The 13,478-nt window shown below is 41.0% G+C and overlaps 1 protein-coding gene and 1 pseudogene across 3 annotated transcripts in view; both read left to right on the plus strand.

The window, feature by feature from the left end:
• The window catches only part of LOC139184001 (eukaryotic translation initiation factor 3 subunit E pseudogene), a 64,313-nt pseudogene extending 52,035 nt beyond the window's left edge, over positions 1–12,278 (plus strand).
• Positions 1–13,478, plus strand: part of SPINK5 (serine peptidase inhibitor Kazal type 5) — a 258,121-nt gene that overhangs the window by 49,534 nt on the left and 195,109 nt on the right. The window lies entirely within an intron of this gene.

The raw sequence follows: 13,478 nt of genomic DNA on the forward strand, positions 1-13,478 counted from the left end.
CAGGCTCAGCAGTAAAGAATACACCTGTCAATTCAGGAGATGTGGGTTGATCCCTGGGTTGGGAAGATCCCCTAGAGAAGGAAATGGCAACCCATTCCAGTATTCTTGCCTAGAAAATCCCATGGACAGAGGAGCCTGGTGAGCTGCAAAAAAGTCGGCCACGATTTAGTGACTAAACAACAACAAAAGCAGGCTTTTTGTTGTTGTTCAGTTGCTCAGTCATGTCCGACTCTGCAACCCCACGGACTGCAGCATGCCAGGCTTCCCTGTCCTTCACTATCTCCTGGAGCTTGCTCAAACTCATCGGTGATGCCATCCAAACATCTCATCCTGTCGTCCCCTTCTCCTGCTTTCATTCTTTCTCAGCATCAGGGTCTTTTTTAATGAGTTGTCTCTTCATATCAGGTGGCCAAAGTATTGGAGCTTCAGCTTCATCATCAGTCCTTCAAATGAATATTCAGGGTTGATTTCCTTTAGGATTGATTAGTTTGATCTCCTTTTAGTCCAAGGGACTCTCAGAGTCTTATCCAACATCACAGTTCAAAAGCATCAATTCATTGGTACTCAGCCTTCTTTATGGCCCAACTCTCATATTCACACATGACTACTGAAAAAACCATAGCTTTGACTAAAAGACCTTTGTTGGCAAAGTAATGTCTCTGCTTTTTAATATGCTATCTAGGTTGGTCATAGCTTTTCTTCCAAGGAGCAAAAGTGTCTTTTAATTTTATGGCTGCAGTCACCATCTGCAATGATTTTGGAGCCCAAGAAAATACAGTCTGTCACTGTTTCCATTGTTTATCCATCTATTTGTCATGAAGTGATGGGATAGGATGCCATGATCTTAGTCTTTTGAATGGTGAGTTTTAAGCCACTTTTTCACTCTTCTCTCTAACCTTCAAGAAGCTCTTTTGTTCCTCTTCGCTTTCTGCCTTAAGGGCGGTGTCATCTGCATATCTGAGGTTATTGATATTTGTCCCTGCAATCTTGTGCCCAGCTTGTGTTTCATCTTGCCTGGCATTTCACATGATGTTCTCTGCATATAAGGTAAATAGCAGGGTGACAATATACAGCCTTGTGGTATTCCTTTCCCAGTTTGAAACCAGTCCATTGTTCAATGTCCAGTTCTAATTGTTGCTTCTTGACCTGTATACAGGTTTCTCAGGAGGCAGGTAAGGTGGTCTTGTTTTCCCATCTCTTTAAGAATTGTTCAGTTTGTTGTAATCCACACGGTCAAAGGCTTTAGTGTAGTCAAAGAAGCAGAAGTAGATGTTTTTCTGGAATTACCTTGTTTTTTCTATGATCTAACAGATGTTGGCAATTTGATCTCTGGTCCCTCTGCCTTTTCTAAATCCAGCTTGAACATCTGGAAGTTCTCAGTTTTGTTGAAGTCTGAAATAAAGTGAAAGTGAAAGTCGCTCAGTCATGTCCTACTCTTTGTGACCCCAAGGACTGCAGCCTGCCAGGCTGTTCTGTCCATGAAATTCTCCAGGCTAGAATACTGGAGTGGGTAGCCTTTCCCTTCTCCAGAGGATCTTCCCAACCCAGGGATAGAACCCAGGTTTCCCACATTGCAGGCAGATTCTTTACCAGCTGAGCTACTGTTGAAGCCTCTTGGTGAGTTTTGAGCATTACTTTGCTAGCCTGTGAGATGAATGCAATTGTGCGGTAGTTTGAATATTCTTTGGCATTGCCTTTCTTTGGGTTTGGAATGAAAACTGACATTTTCCAGTCCTGTGGCCATTGCTGAGTTTTCCAAATATGCTGGCATATTAAGTGTAGCACTTTAACAAAATCATCTCGTAGGATTTGATATAGCTCAGCTGGAATTCTATCACCTCCACTAGCTTTGTTCATAGTGATGTTTCCTAAAGCCCACATGACTTCACACTCCAGGATATCTGGCTTAGGTGAGTGATCACACCATCGTGGCTACCTGGGTCTTGAAGATCTTTTTTGTATAGTTCTTCTATGTATTCTTGCCACCTCTTCTTAATACCGTCTGCTTCTCTTACGTCCATACCATTTCTGTCCTTTATTGTGCCCATCTTTGCATGAAATGTTCCCTTGGTATCTCTAATTTTCTTGAAGAGATCTCTAGTCTTTCCCATTCTATTGTTTTCCTCTATGTCTTTGCACTGATCACTGAGGAAGGCTTTCTTATCTCTCCTTGCTATTCTTTGGAACTCTGCATTCAGATGGGTATATCTTTCCTTTTCTCCTTTGCCTTTAGCTTCTCTTCTTTTCACAGCTATTTGTAAGGCCTCCTCAGACAACCATTGTGCCTTTTTGCATTTCTTTTTCTTGGGGATGTTTTTCTATCACCGCTTCCTGTACAGTGTTATGAACCTCCATCCAGGTACTCTCTATCAGATATAATCCCTTGATTTTTTTTTTTTCCACTTTCACTGTATAATTGTAAGAGATTTGATTTAGGTCATACCTGAATGGCCCAGTGCTTTTTCTTACTTTCTTCAATCTAAGTCTGAATTTGGCAATAAGGAGCCCATGATCTGAGCCACAGTCTTGTTTGAGCCCAAGATCTGAGCCACAGCTCCTGGTCTTGTTTTTGCTGACTGTATAGAGCTTCTCCATCTTTGGCTGCAAAGAATATAATCAGTCTGATTTTGGTATTGACCATCTGGTGATGTCCATGTGTGGAGTCATCATTTGTGTTGTTGCAAGAGGGTGTTTCCTGTGACCAGTGTGTTCTCTTTGCAAAACTCTGGTAACCTTTGCCCTGCCTCATTTTTTCACTCTAAGGCCAAACTTGTCTGTTACTCCACATGTCTCTTGACTTCTTACCTTTGCATCTGGTCCCTATGATGAAATGGACATCTTTATAAATAAACAAAATAGACATAATTTCACATGCATCAGCAGAAATGGTTTTCTGATCGAAGTGCATAATCAAATATTTTTAGAAACCACTCTAGTTTAACTGTATTATTTTACATATGGGAAGAATAAAATCCAGAGTGTTAAATGATTGTTCAAAGTCCCAAAGAAAGTTATTGGTAGATCAGCTACAGACTCCTGCCCCTTTCACTGTATTATTTTGCAAACAGGCCCCCCTTATCTTTTGCTGTTCTCCACTTGAGGTTTGTGAAGTAGGGGCTTCCCTGTGCTGACTTCACATTCTCTTTATCACTAAATCGACTGCTGTGTTATACATTCACAAGGCTTTTTCCTGGGCTTATCAACTTCTGTATGCCCTGGTCATGTGAGTGCTCTTTGGGCTCTAGGGAGAAGTTGAGGCACACCCTAAATTAATCCCACATGTCTTCCCTGAGCTTATAAATATCTGGCAGACAGATGAAGTAGAAATCTGCACACATGCTGCAAGGTACACTTACCCTTCACTTTAGGAATGTGGTGTCGGGGACAAGATCAGAGAATTTCTGTAGTTGACTTTGGATTTCCCTAGTTGTGATGACACAACTTATTTAGGAAAGTCACAAGTCAAGAGGGACACATGAAGTAATTGTACATATTCAAAAGTAGGTCCAGGATGACAAAAAATAAGAAACCCCATGTGTGTAAAGAAGAGTAGAAAGAACTTGGTGGTAACTTAGCTCAGTGATGACTCAGATGCCCGAGTAATTATCTTCAGGTATCTTAATGATTGTCCTGGGAAAGGAGGAACTTTTAACTGTCTCGTACCCATCTAGGACCGATGGGTAGAGTTAGCCGGCATTTAGGCTTGAGTTCACTAGTTAGAGATGTCCAATGAATAACTAGATGTTATTTAGACTTTGGCATTAGAGAGAGAGGGCTTCCCTGGTGGCTCAGAGGTTAAAGCGTCTGCCTCCATTTGGGAGACCCAGGTTTGATCCCTGGGTCAGGAAGATCCCTTGGAGAAGGAAACGGTAACTCACTCCTTAGAGAGAGAGGGGTATAATTACTGGCTTCACTTATTGCCTACTTGACCCTGGGAATTACGGTTATGGAGGAGAATAGTATATTGCAACATAGTATATAGAGCCCTCTTTTTTTCCCCTCTTCTACATGCCCTTGAACCTCATACATCCACTGCCAGTTTATACTATCAGAATTTAGAAACTCAAGGCTGCGAAAGTACTTTGAGAAAAAGGATTTTGAGTCTGGCTTTTAGAAGCAAAAGCCAGAATGTCTGGAAGGAAGTAGAATACAAAGTATATGCTGAAGCAGTTGGTTTGGAAATAGAGTAGGAGTCACATAGCACTGCCTCCTAATATCAAATAAAAATCCCATGGGCTAGAAGTTAAGATGTGGCAGCAAGATGGTGCTGAGAGAGGAGATTGGTGAAGCCTAGCCTGTCTGGGGCTCACAGTACCCAAGGGAATGAAGGGGGTGCTGTGGAATTGGCACTAAGGCCCATCAGCTATCGATAGGGAGACATCATCTATCACAAGGTGAGAGTCAGATCATTAATGTACATCACAGGATCACATTAGGCATTTGAACCACTGTCATAAGTCATTGATGCCATACTGTCCTCTTCACGTTTTGTAAAGACCTCCTAATGAAACACTAGCAAAGTGCTGGTCAGTGTCCTCTGAGAATTACAGCTCTTTGGGACCAAAACTTTGCTCAGCTCTATTCTACTTTCCCTGTATGGAAACAACTTTTTTTTTTTTTTTTTTTTTTTTACCGGATATATTCTAAGATGTTGCTGAGATGACAGGAGGCCTTCTGAACACCTGTGAGGAGAGGTGATATGGAAGGGAAGCCTCACATCGGTACCTTGGTAGGAATGAGTCGAACTGGTTTGAGATCCTGTCTCCTCCTCCCCAGTTGCATCAAAAACAGCAATTCCAGTTACATGTTAACCATTCTTTTGCCCTTTCCATGTTGTTACAGTTAACTTTCCTAGATCATTTTTAGTCTTGGCTTTCCAGGTGGCGCTAGTGGTAAAGAACCCACCAGCCAATGCAGGAGAATCAAGAGACGAGGGTTCAATCCTGTGTTGGGAAGATCCCCTGGAGGAGGGCACGGTAACCCACTCCAGTATTCTTGCCTGGAGAACCCCATGGACAGAGGAACCTGGTGGGTTATAGTCCATAGGGTTGCAAAAAATCAGACACAACTCGAGCAACTTAGCATGCACGACTTATATCATCAATACTTGTTTTATAAGGTTGCTCTAAGATTAAATGAGATAATGCATAAAATATTAGCACATTGATTGTCTTAGGATATATTCAATAAATGGAAGCTGTATTATTCAAGAGGTGATGACATCATGATCCCTTTAAGTGTTTTTATAAAACTGAGTGACCACTTGGTGTTCATGTGGTAAAGGACATTAACATTTCTGAATGTGATAGTGGTCTCAGAGACTGATCTGTCAGTTTAGATCCAGTGGTTTTCAACCTGCTGTGCGTGGGCTAGTATAGACTGACTATATAGCATAGCCTGAATAGTGTTAAAAATTAGATAAGTCTGGACCCAAATTCAGATAATCTGATTTCGTAGATCTAGAGAAAGGCTCAAGATTCTGTGTTATTAACAAGATGCTTCCCTCTGGAGGTTCTAGGAGAACATGCATTTCTTTGCCTTCAGGTTGTAGAGAATACCCATATTCTTTGGTTCACAGTCCTACATCACTCCAACTTCCCCTTCCATTGACATAGCTCCCTTTCTGACTCTGACACTCCTACCTTCTTGTTATAAGGACCCTTATAATTACATTGGATCCTCCAGGATATTCCAGGGTTATCTTTCTGTCTTAGAATTCTAAACTCACTTACATCTGCAAAGTCTCCTTTGCTATATAAAGCAACATATCCACAGATTATAGGGATTAGAATGCAGGTGTCACTGGGGATCATTATTCTGAAAATAATAGAGGGTAAACTATTTTTTTGATTGTCAGCTACAGGAGAAATCCCTGGAGACTTTCTTCATTCCCACCCGGTAAGTCCATGTATTGGGAGAGTTTTTCTTCTAAACTACCAACCCCTCTAAGTATCTATTTCTTTGGTATACAAGTGTCCCAGGAGGCTGATGTAGACTTGACAATTCTATATTTAGATCCACTCTGCTGGTATGCAAAGTTCCAATATAAAGGTGGAAATTACTCTGGAGCAGCAGAATATTTTTACTTTTTTAGAGTGTTTGTTCCCACAATGGATAGAAATGCTTTGAGATCACCCTGGGGGAAACCGGCCTCCGACGTCTTCATGCAGAATTGGGATGCAGCCATGTAAGACCTTATGTGGCTAAAAGAGATCATAGATAATAATTCTGTGAGTTTGCCACTTCAGTCTCTTCAGTAGCAAACACAGCTCATTCACTGGTCTCTGTTTTCTTCAATCACCCCCAAAGATTATAATAGCATTATTGATCTCTTCCTTTGTGAGCCACAGTATCTTAACGTGCTTTATACAATGTATCTACATATTCTATGCTTTTTGACCATAGTGAAGGTGAAAGTCACTCAGTTGTGTCCGACCCTTTGCGACCCCGTGGACTGTATAGCATATGAAATTCTCCAGGCCAGAATACTGGAGTGGGTAGCCTTTCCCTTTTCCAGAGGATCTTCCCAACCCAGGGATTGAACCCAGGTCTCCTGCATCGCAGGTGGATTCTTTACCAGTAGTCATGCAAACAAAGATGTTCAAAAACGCTGGCAGGAACTATTAATAAAAGATCTGGTCAAAATTATTCAACAGGAATCCTACACATATAAAAACCCAGTTACAGAGTTTGTTTAATATTTATATGTTAACTTTGACTTTGGTAGGGCTCAGAAAAAGCTGAGGAAATATGAGTCAGTGCTAGTGAATGATTTCTTCTTGGTGACTTGAGGATTTCATTGAAAATGCCAAACTCTTTATATTTGAATTTTTTGTCTCAAAATACACTGTATCCATCAGTGTACCACCATTAACATGTTGGCAGGTAAACTGAATGTAACTCCAGAAGAAACTGAAAGGTGGATTGTAAATTTGATTAGAAATGCAAAACTGGATGCTAAGATTGATTCTGAACTAGGCCGTGTGGTTATGGGTAACAATGCAGTCTCACCCTATCAGGGATTCAAAAGACCAAAAGTATTTCATTTAGAAGACAGAGGTTGGCCATGGATATTGGGAAGAAATTTAAACAGGGGCTTCTAACTGAGCAATTCAGGATGCTGGCTTCTATTGAAGAACTGTACAGAAAAAGTATAAAAGAAAACTATAAAAGAAAAGTGAAACAATGCAACCATTTTATAAAATGAAACATGTTGAAAACAACATACTGAGTATAAATTTTGAAGAATTTGAATACAATTGTTTCATTTTAAAAAATACTCGACAATTCTAGGATATGCTGGATGGGGGTCACACAAGCTTATGGGCCAGGGTATCCGTGGCTTTCACTTGTGCTTGATTATCAGTGTACTAGATGCTAACTTCTGTCAAAGGAAGGACCTCAGCATAGCCCCTCAGTACAGGCAGCATGTGAGACTTCATGTCTGAAGGCTGTAGCTTCTATTCCTGGGCCCTGGTTACACATGGTCCTGCTCAGATGGACACTGGTCATTTTTGGATGTTGACTCAGTGCTGTTCTTAAGGTCTCTCCGGCTATTTCTTCTCATTCTTTGTCCAACTGTCTTCTAAGTATCTTTTATCTTTTTGTTTTTAGCCTTTGGAACCCATCTTTTGTCTTCAAGGTAAACTTTCTCTTATCATTTATATCATCACCATATCATATATTCTTTCAAAACTTCATGCATCTATAGCTGAGGCATAACGTGTGGGTTGCTAAACTCCAAACCAGCAACCGACTCCCTTTGCTTTTTCTGCTTTCTTCTGTCACTTCATCTCCACAGCAATGATGGAGAATGCTTAGCTGATTGAATGTGGGAAGAAATGAGGAATGAAGCAAAATTCTGGCAACAAATTCATATTAATTAACATTTCAAAAAAGTTTGTTCCAACACTGAAATTCAAAGGTACAATTTCCTAAGTTCAAGGCTAGTGCCCGTTTCTACTAAACCACACCCCATTGTATTCGCTGTCGTCATTTCAATAGCTTTTTCAACAACTTCAAGACCTTGGATTTCCAAATTGGCATATTTCTCCTTCACCAGGACACCTCCCACTCTTTCTAAATATCCGCTCTCACTGTGGTGCGAGCATCCTGCTCCCCAGCTCCTGGGAAAGGCTAAGTAACAAGAAACCTGCACCACCCTCTGTTAAGCTGCCTGTCTACCCTTTCACAATTTCAGCCGACTGTCTGACTCAGCTCTCTGTCTGCCAGGAAAAGACTTGTAGAAAACATTTCCTACTGCTTCTCTTCTCCCAAGGAGTACAGGATTAGCATGCAGTACATCTGAGCACGGGGCAGCTCCTTTTCAGTTTGTTTGTCTGGTATTAAAAGGGGATGGGAACTAGCTTAAGGTCTGAAATGAGTTCCTTCCCACAGATACCTGCCCACCCTCTAATACCCAGGTACACAGTAAGAATGTGGACTCTGCTGGCCGCTCAACTGGTCCAGCTTCCTTAATGCAAGTGGCTGCTTGTCTGACTCTGTCTCATCATTCCAGCTCTTTCCTTTCAATTTTATAATGAAATAGTACAGAGAGGCAGCCAAGATTAGTATGTAGGTTACTCTAGAGTTTGTATCAAAAAAAAAAAAAGTGAATTGAGCTGCTCCTTACTCATTAGGTGATGTTGGGCAAGTTGTTTAAGTTCCTCAAGCTTCTATCTGCTCCTCTGTAAAATGATACTGAAGACATCATGGATTGCTAAAAGGATAAAAATAAACTAGGTAAAACACTTACATGCCTGGTACATGTTATTCCATAAATGGAAGTCATGGCTGTGTTTTGTGTTATTTAATAAGGAGATCCAACCAGTCCATTCTAAGGGAGATCAGTCCTGGGTGTTCATTGGAAGGACTGATGCTGAAGCTGAAACTCCAGTACTTTGGCCACCTCATGTGAAGAGTTGACTCATTGGAAAAGACCCTAATGCTGGGAGGGATTGGGGGCAGGAGGAGAAGGGGATGACAGAGGACGAGACGGCTGGATGGCATCACTGACTCGATGGACGTGAGTTTGAGTAGACTCTGGGAGTTGGTGATGGACAGGGAGGCCTGGCGTGCTGCAATTCATATGGGGTCGCAAAGAGTTGGACACAACTGAGCAACTGAACTGAACTGGACTGTGTCCTTACAATGAAATATACCATGCTTGGCACTATGGAATTAGGGAGAGAAGGAGACATGGTCCCTGCAGAGGACTTTACAGACTATTGGAAGAGAGAAAATATCAAAGTAAGCTAAGGACGTGGGTGAAGGAGTGTTATGGGGAGAGAACCGAATGGAGATGAAGTTGGAACTATGCAGCAGGGAGGAGGGTCCAGAGGGAAAACTTCATTGCAAAAGTATGGGAAAGGCCACCTTGACATTAAATTCCATTCTGTGGACAACAGATTTTTCTCATGTTTCTGACATTCTCTTATTCAGTAGTGGTGTATAATGACCGTAAGATGTATACCTCTATTATTCTGTACCTTTTGGATAACTGTGGGTATCGCAGCTTCCCATTAGTTATCTGGGTGGCTTAGACAGTGAAGAACCTGCAATGCAGGAGCCCTCGGTTCAGCCTCTGAGTCAGGAAGATCCCCTACGTGGAGAAGGGAATGGCTACCCACTTCAGTATTCTTGCCTAGAGAATTCCATGGACAGAGGAACCCCAGCAGGCTACAGTCCATGGAGTCACAAAGAGTTGGACATGACTGAGTGACTCACAGTTACAGGCTACTTAGGAACAAAGAAGCATTTCTTCCTTTCTCATCCACCCCTCTTTCCCTCATACTACTGTGATCTTCTGGGTCATCTTTAGAAAGCTTAGATTTTTCTCTTTTTTTTTCTGACTAGATGATAGTTCAATCACAGATAATTTTCTGGGCAGATTTTAGCCATCTCTAAAATTTAGAATGAAAATTAACTGAAGTGTATATATGCCAAACCGAATGCATGTATGCCTTCTCTACACTCGATAAAGCAAACAGGTTGTCTGAATGCCTGACCAGATAGTCATCACATCTGTGGGCTGAATAGTACTTGGGGAATTGGCTGGGTCATTCTTCAGTTGACTAACACGTTACAAAATTCTCCTATTCCCCAACGTCATAAGGAATATTATAATGAGAATCAGGGCATCTGTATTCTAGTCTAAGCCAGCAGTGATGATTGTGTGTAAAATCAGGTAAATCTTCTTGATTGATTTCTCAGTAAGTAAAATAAGTGAAATAACCCCTGCCAATGGCTCTGTGGAGCACAGTTGTAATTTTCTTTGCAGAATCTGGTGCTTCTTATTTATAAAATGGTAAGAAATGATAACTTCTCCTTGAACCACTTTACCTGATTGTTGTGGAAGTCAGACTATTGAAAGGAAAATATTGTACATACACACCACATCTTCGTTGTCTATTCATCTGTCAGTGGACATCTAGGTTGTTTCCATGTCTTGAGAACACTGTGAATGGTGCTGCTATGAACATAGGAATTAGAGTTTCTTTTGGATGTATGCCCAGGAGTGGGATTGCTGGGTCATATGGTAATTTTTTGTTTGTCTTTTATTATTGTTTTAAATTTATTTTTAATTGGAGGATAGTTGCTTTACTGGTAATTCTATTTTTAGTTTTCTGAGGAACCACCGTATTGTTTTCCATAGTGGCTGCACCAATTTGCATTCCCACCAACAGTGTAGGAGGGTTCCCTTTTCTTCACACGGTCTCCAGCGTTTGTTGTTTGTAGACTTTTTAATGATGGCCATCATTTGCTGTACAGTAATAATTAGCACAACATTGTAAATCAACTATACTTTAAAAAAGAAAGGAAAACATTTGGTAGCTTGGTCTCCAAGGCTGGTTTTTAAGTGTCTAAGAAGATTATGTTCCCATTAAGATTTCTATAGGTTGGTCATTTCCTGTTTTTCCAACCTTGCAAGGCAGGTTTCCTGGGTGTCTGATTTCCCTCCCATTTTGGTCCCAGACTCTAGGCTGGTGAATTTGTTATCATTACCAGGTATGCGTCTATCAGGTCATTCGTCAGCCTCAGCTTTTGCAGTTGTAGTCAACAGACAATAGGAAACAGTGTCTTCTGAGTTTCTTAGAACCAGGCATTTGTAAATATGATCATCACATTTCAGTGTTCTTAAATCATCCAGTGACTGCTCCTCACACTTGGAATAAAACCCAGATTGTTGCCAGAGACTGCCCACGCTCACATGCTGTTGCACTGGCCTACTTTGGACAACACTGATTGTGATGCAGTCGCAGGGGCCTTCTCTCTCCTCTTTGTGCATGCCAAACCCGTTCCTGCCCCAGGGCTTTGGCTCCTACTCGTTCCTTTCCCTTCGATGCTCTTTCCTCTCTCTTCAGTGCTCTTCCCCGAGATCTCTGCATGGGTGGCTCTCACTCCTTCTTCCCTATTCCTGTCTCAAAAAAATGTCACTTCTGCAAGGAGGCCTTTCCTTATCTCGCTATCTGAGGTCCACCCCTGCTTCAGCCCAACTACCATCTCGTTTCTTTAGAGTCTTATCACAATCTGCTATTGACTTATGCATTGTTTCATTCACTGTTTACTCTGTATCTTCTCAGTAGAATGGAATCTCTTTTCCCAGAGTGCTATTCCAAATGTTTAACAACCAGTGTTACATGGCACTAATCAGTCAAGATTGACATTGACCAAAGTCTTGAAACAGGGTCCAGGGGGCCCCCTTGACCTTTAAGTTGTTGAGGAGGCCCAGGAGTCCAGAGGGAGGGGTTGAAGTAAATAAGCAGGGCAGGTTAATTACGGGACTCAAGAAAATGTCTATGTACCCACTGTTGTGGAAATATTTCAGTATCTTAGTGATCAGTACGACCATTAGTTTGTCTAGTTGAATATCCACCCTACTTGTCTTCTATACTCAACACTGTATCCCAGGCCTGGAACAGTGACTAGAATATAGCAACCCTCACATGTGACTTACTTGACCAGCAAGTGTGGTCCACAACACTAAGTTGATATTTTCTAGAAGAGCTATAAGGTAGCCTGGGTTCGAAGGTCACTTATAGGATTAAATAATGGTGTATTTAGGCCATGCAGCCTAATTGTTTTCTTTTAATGGCCGCACTGTGTGGTGTTTGGGATCTTAGTTCCCTGACCAAGATCAAATCTCTGTCCCCTGCGGTGGAAGCATGGACAGCTTCCACTGGACCACTGGGGAAGTCCATATGGTCTGCTTTAGTGATAACTAATGTGTTGAACTCTTTATTGTTTACACAATTTACATGTCAATTGTCTCATTTTGTCCTCTCTCTCATTTTGTCCTCTCAACCACACTGAGAGGCTGGCACAGCAAGACATTATATTCATTTCTCGACTAAATAAACTCAGGCTCCTATAAATCAAGTGGTAGCCAGAGGGTGGGCAGAGCTGTGAAACAGTCCATGTCTGGGCTGGGACCATGTTCTTTCCAGCAAGCTATGTGCTCTGTCCCCAGCCCTGGTTCCATCTGAATCTGAGTACAGAAGCACCTACTGGGTATATGTGTAAAGATTCTGAGTTTTACAAGTAGGGTTGTATATAGCCTTATGTAATAACAACTGTGCTTATTTTTACAGCATAGGGTAATTTAAGCAAGAGTGACCAGCCTAAGAGGGTCTAGAGGAACCTAGAAGCTCTAAGAGTTGGAGGAACAGGAAATGACCAACCTTGAGAAGACTGCAGGGAGATAGGGTCTTCTCAGACACTTGAAAACCAGTCTTAAAGACAAGATTGCCAAGACTTTTTCTCTGTAGGCTCACAGGGCAGAGTTAATACCAACAGTGAGAAATAATTGCAAAAATTGAGTTTTTGATTCAAAATATGTATTTAAAAAATTAGAAATAATGTAGCGCTGAGCAATGTTTTCCAAAATACAGTATATACAAAATGGTGCTAAGAAAGATTTTTTTATCTAGGACATGATTTAACATTTTGAAAAATTTTGTTATAAGTTTACTTTACTACATACTAGGGAAATATATAACTAGTAGACAATTTTATGATTTCAGATATATAAGAAGTGGTTAAAGTAGATATTTAACTTTTCAAAAAAGTTGAAACAAAAGCATTTAAAGAGAAAGTTTTGGTGTGTAACAGTAAAGGCAATTTTCAGACATGTTACAATTGAAATGATTGATGAGTGAGTGGTTTGTGAAAATCATATTCTTTGAAGCTAGCTCTATCACTTTTCATGGCCTTGGACATACTCCTCACATTATGATGTTTAATTTCCTCATCTGTTTAATAAGTCTGTGTGGCAAGGACTAATGGTTTAATGAATGGAAAGTATTCAACTTAGTTGGACACATAGTGAGAACCAACTAAATGTCCTCCGTTGTTTTCATTTTTATAAATAACAAAGAGAACTATTGAACCATGGATGGCTACCTTGTGAAGCAGAAAGCTCCTCATTGTGGAAGATGTATAAATAGAACTAGGTGGGCATTTGTTAGGGGTGCTGAAAG

The sequence above is a fragment of the Bos indicus genome, chromosome 7, assembly GCF_029378745.1.
Source record: "Bos indicus isolate NIAB-ARS_2022 breed Sahiwal x Tharparkar chromosome 7, NIAB-ARS_B.indTharparkar_mat_pri_1.0, whole genome shotgun sequence".
In the NCBI taxonomy this organism is placed as follows: Eukaryota; Metazoa; Chordata; class Mammalia; order Artiodactyla; family Bovidae; genus Bos; species Bos indicus.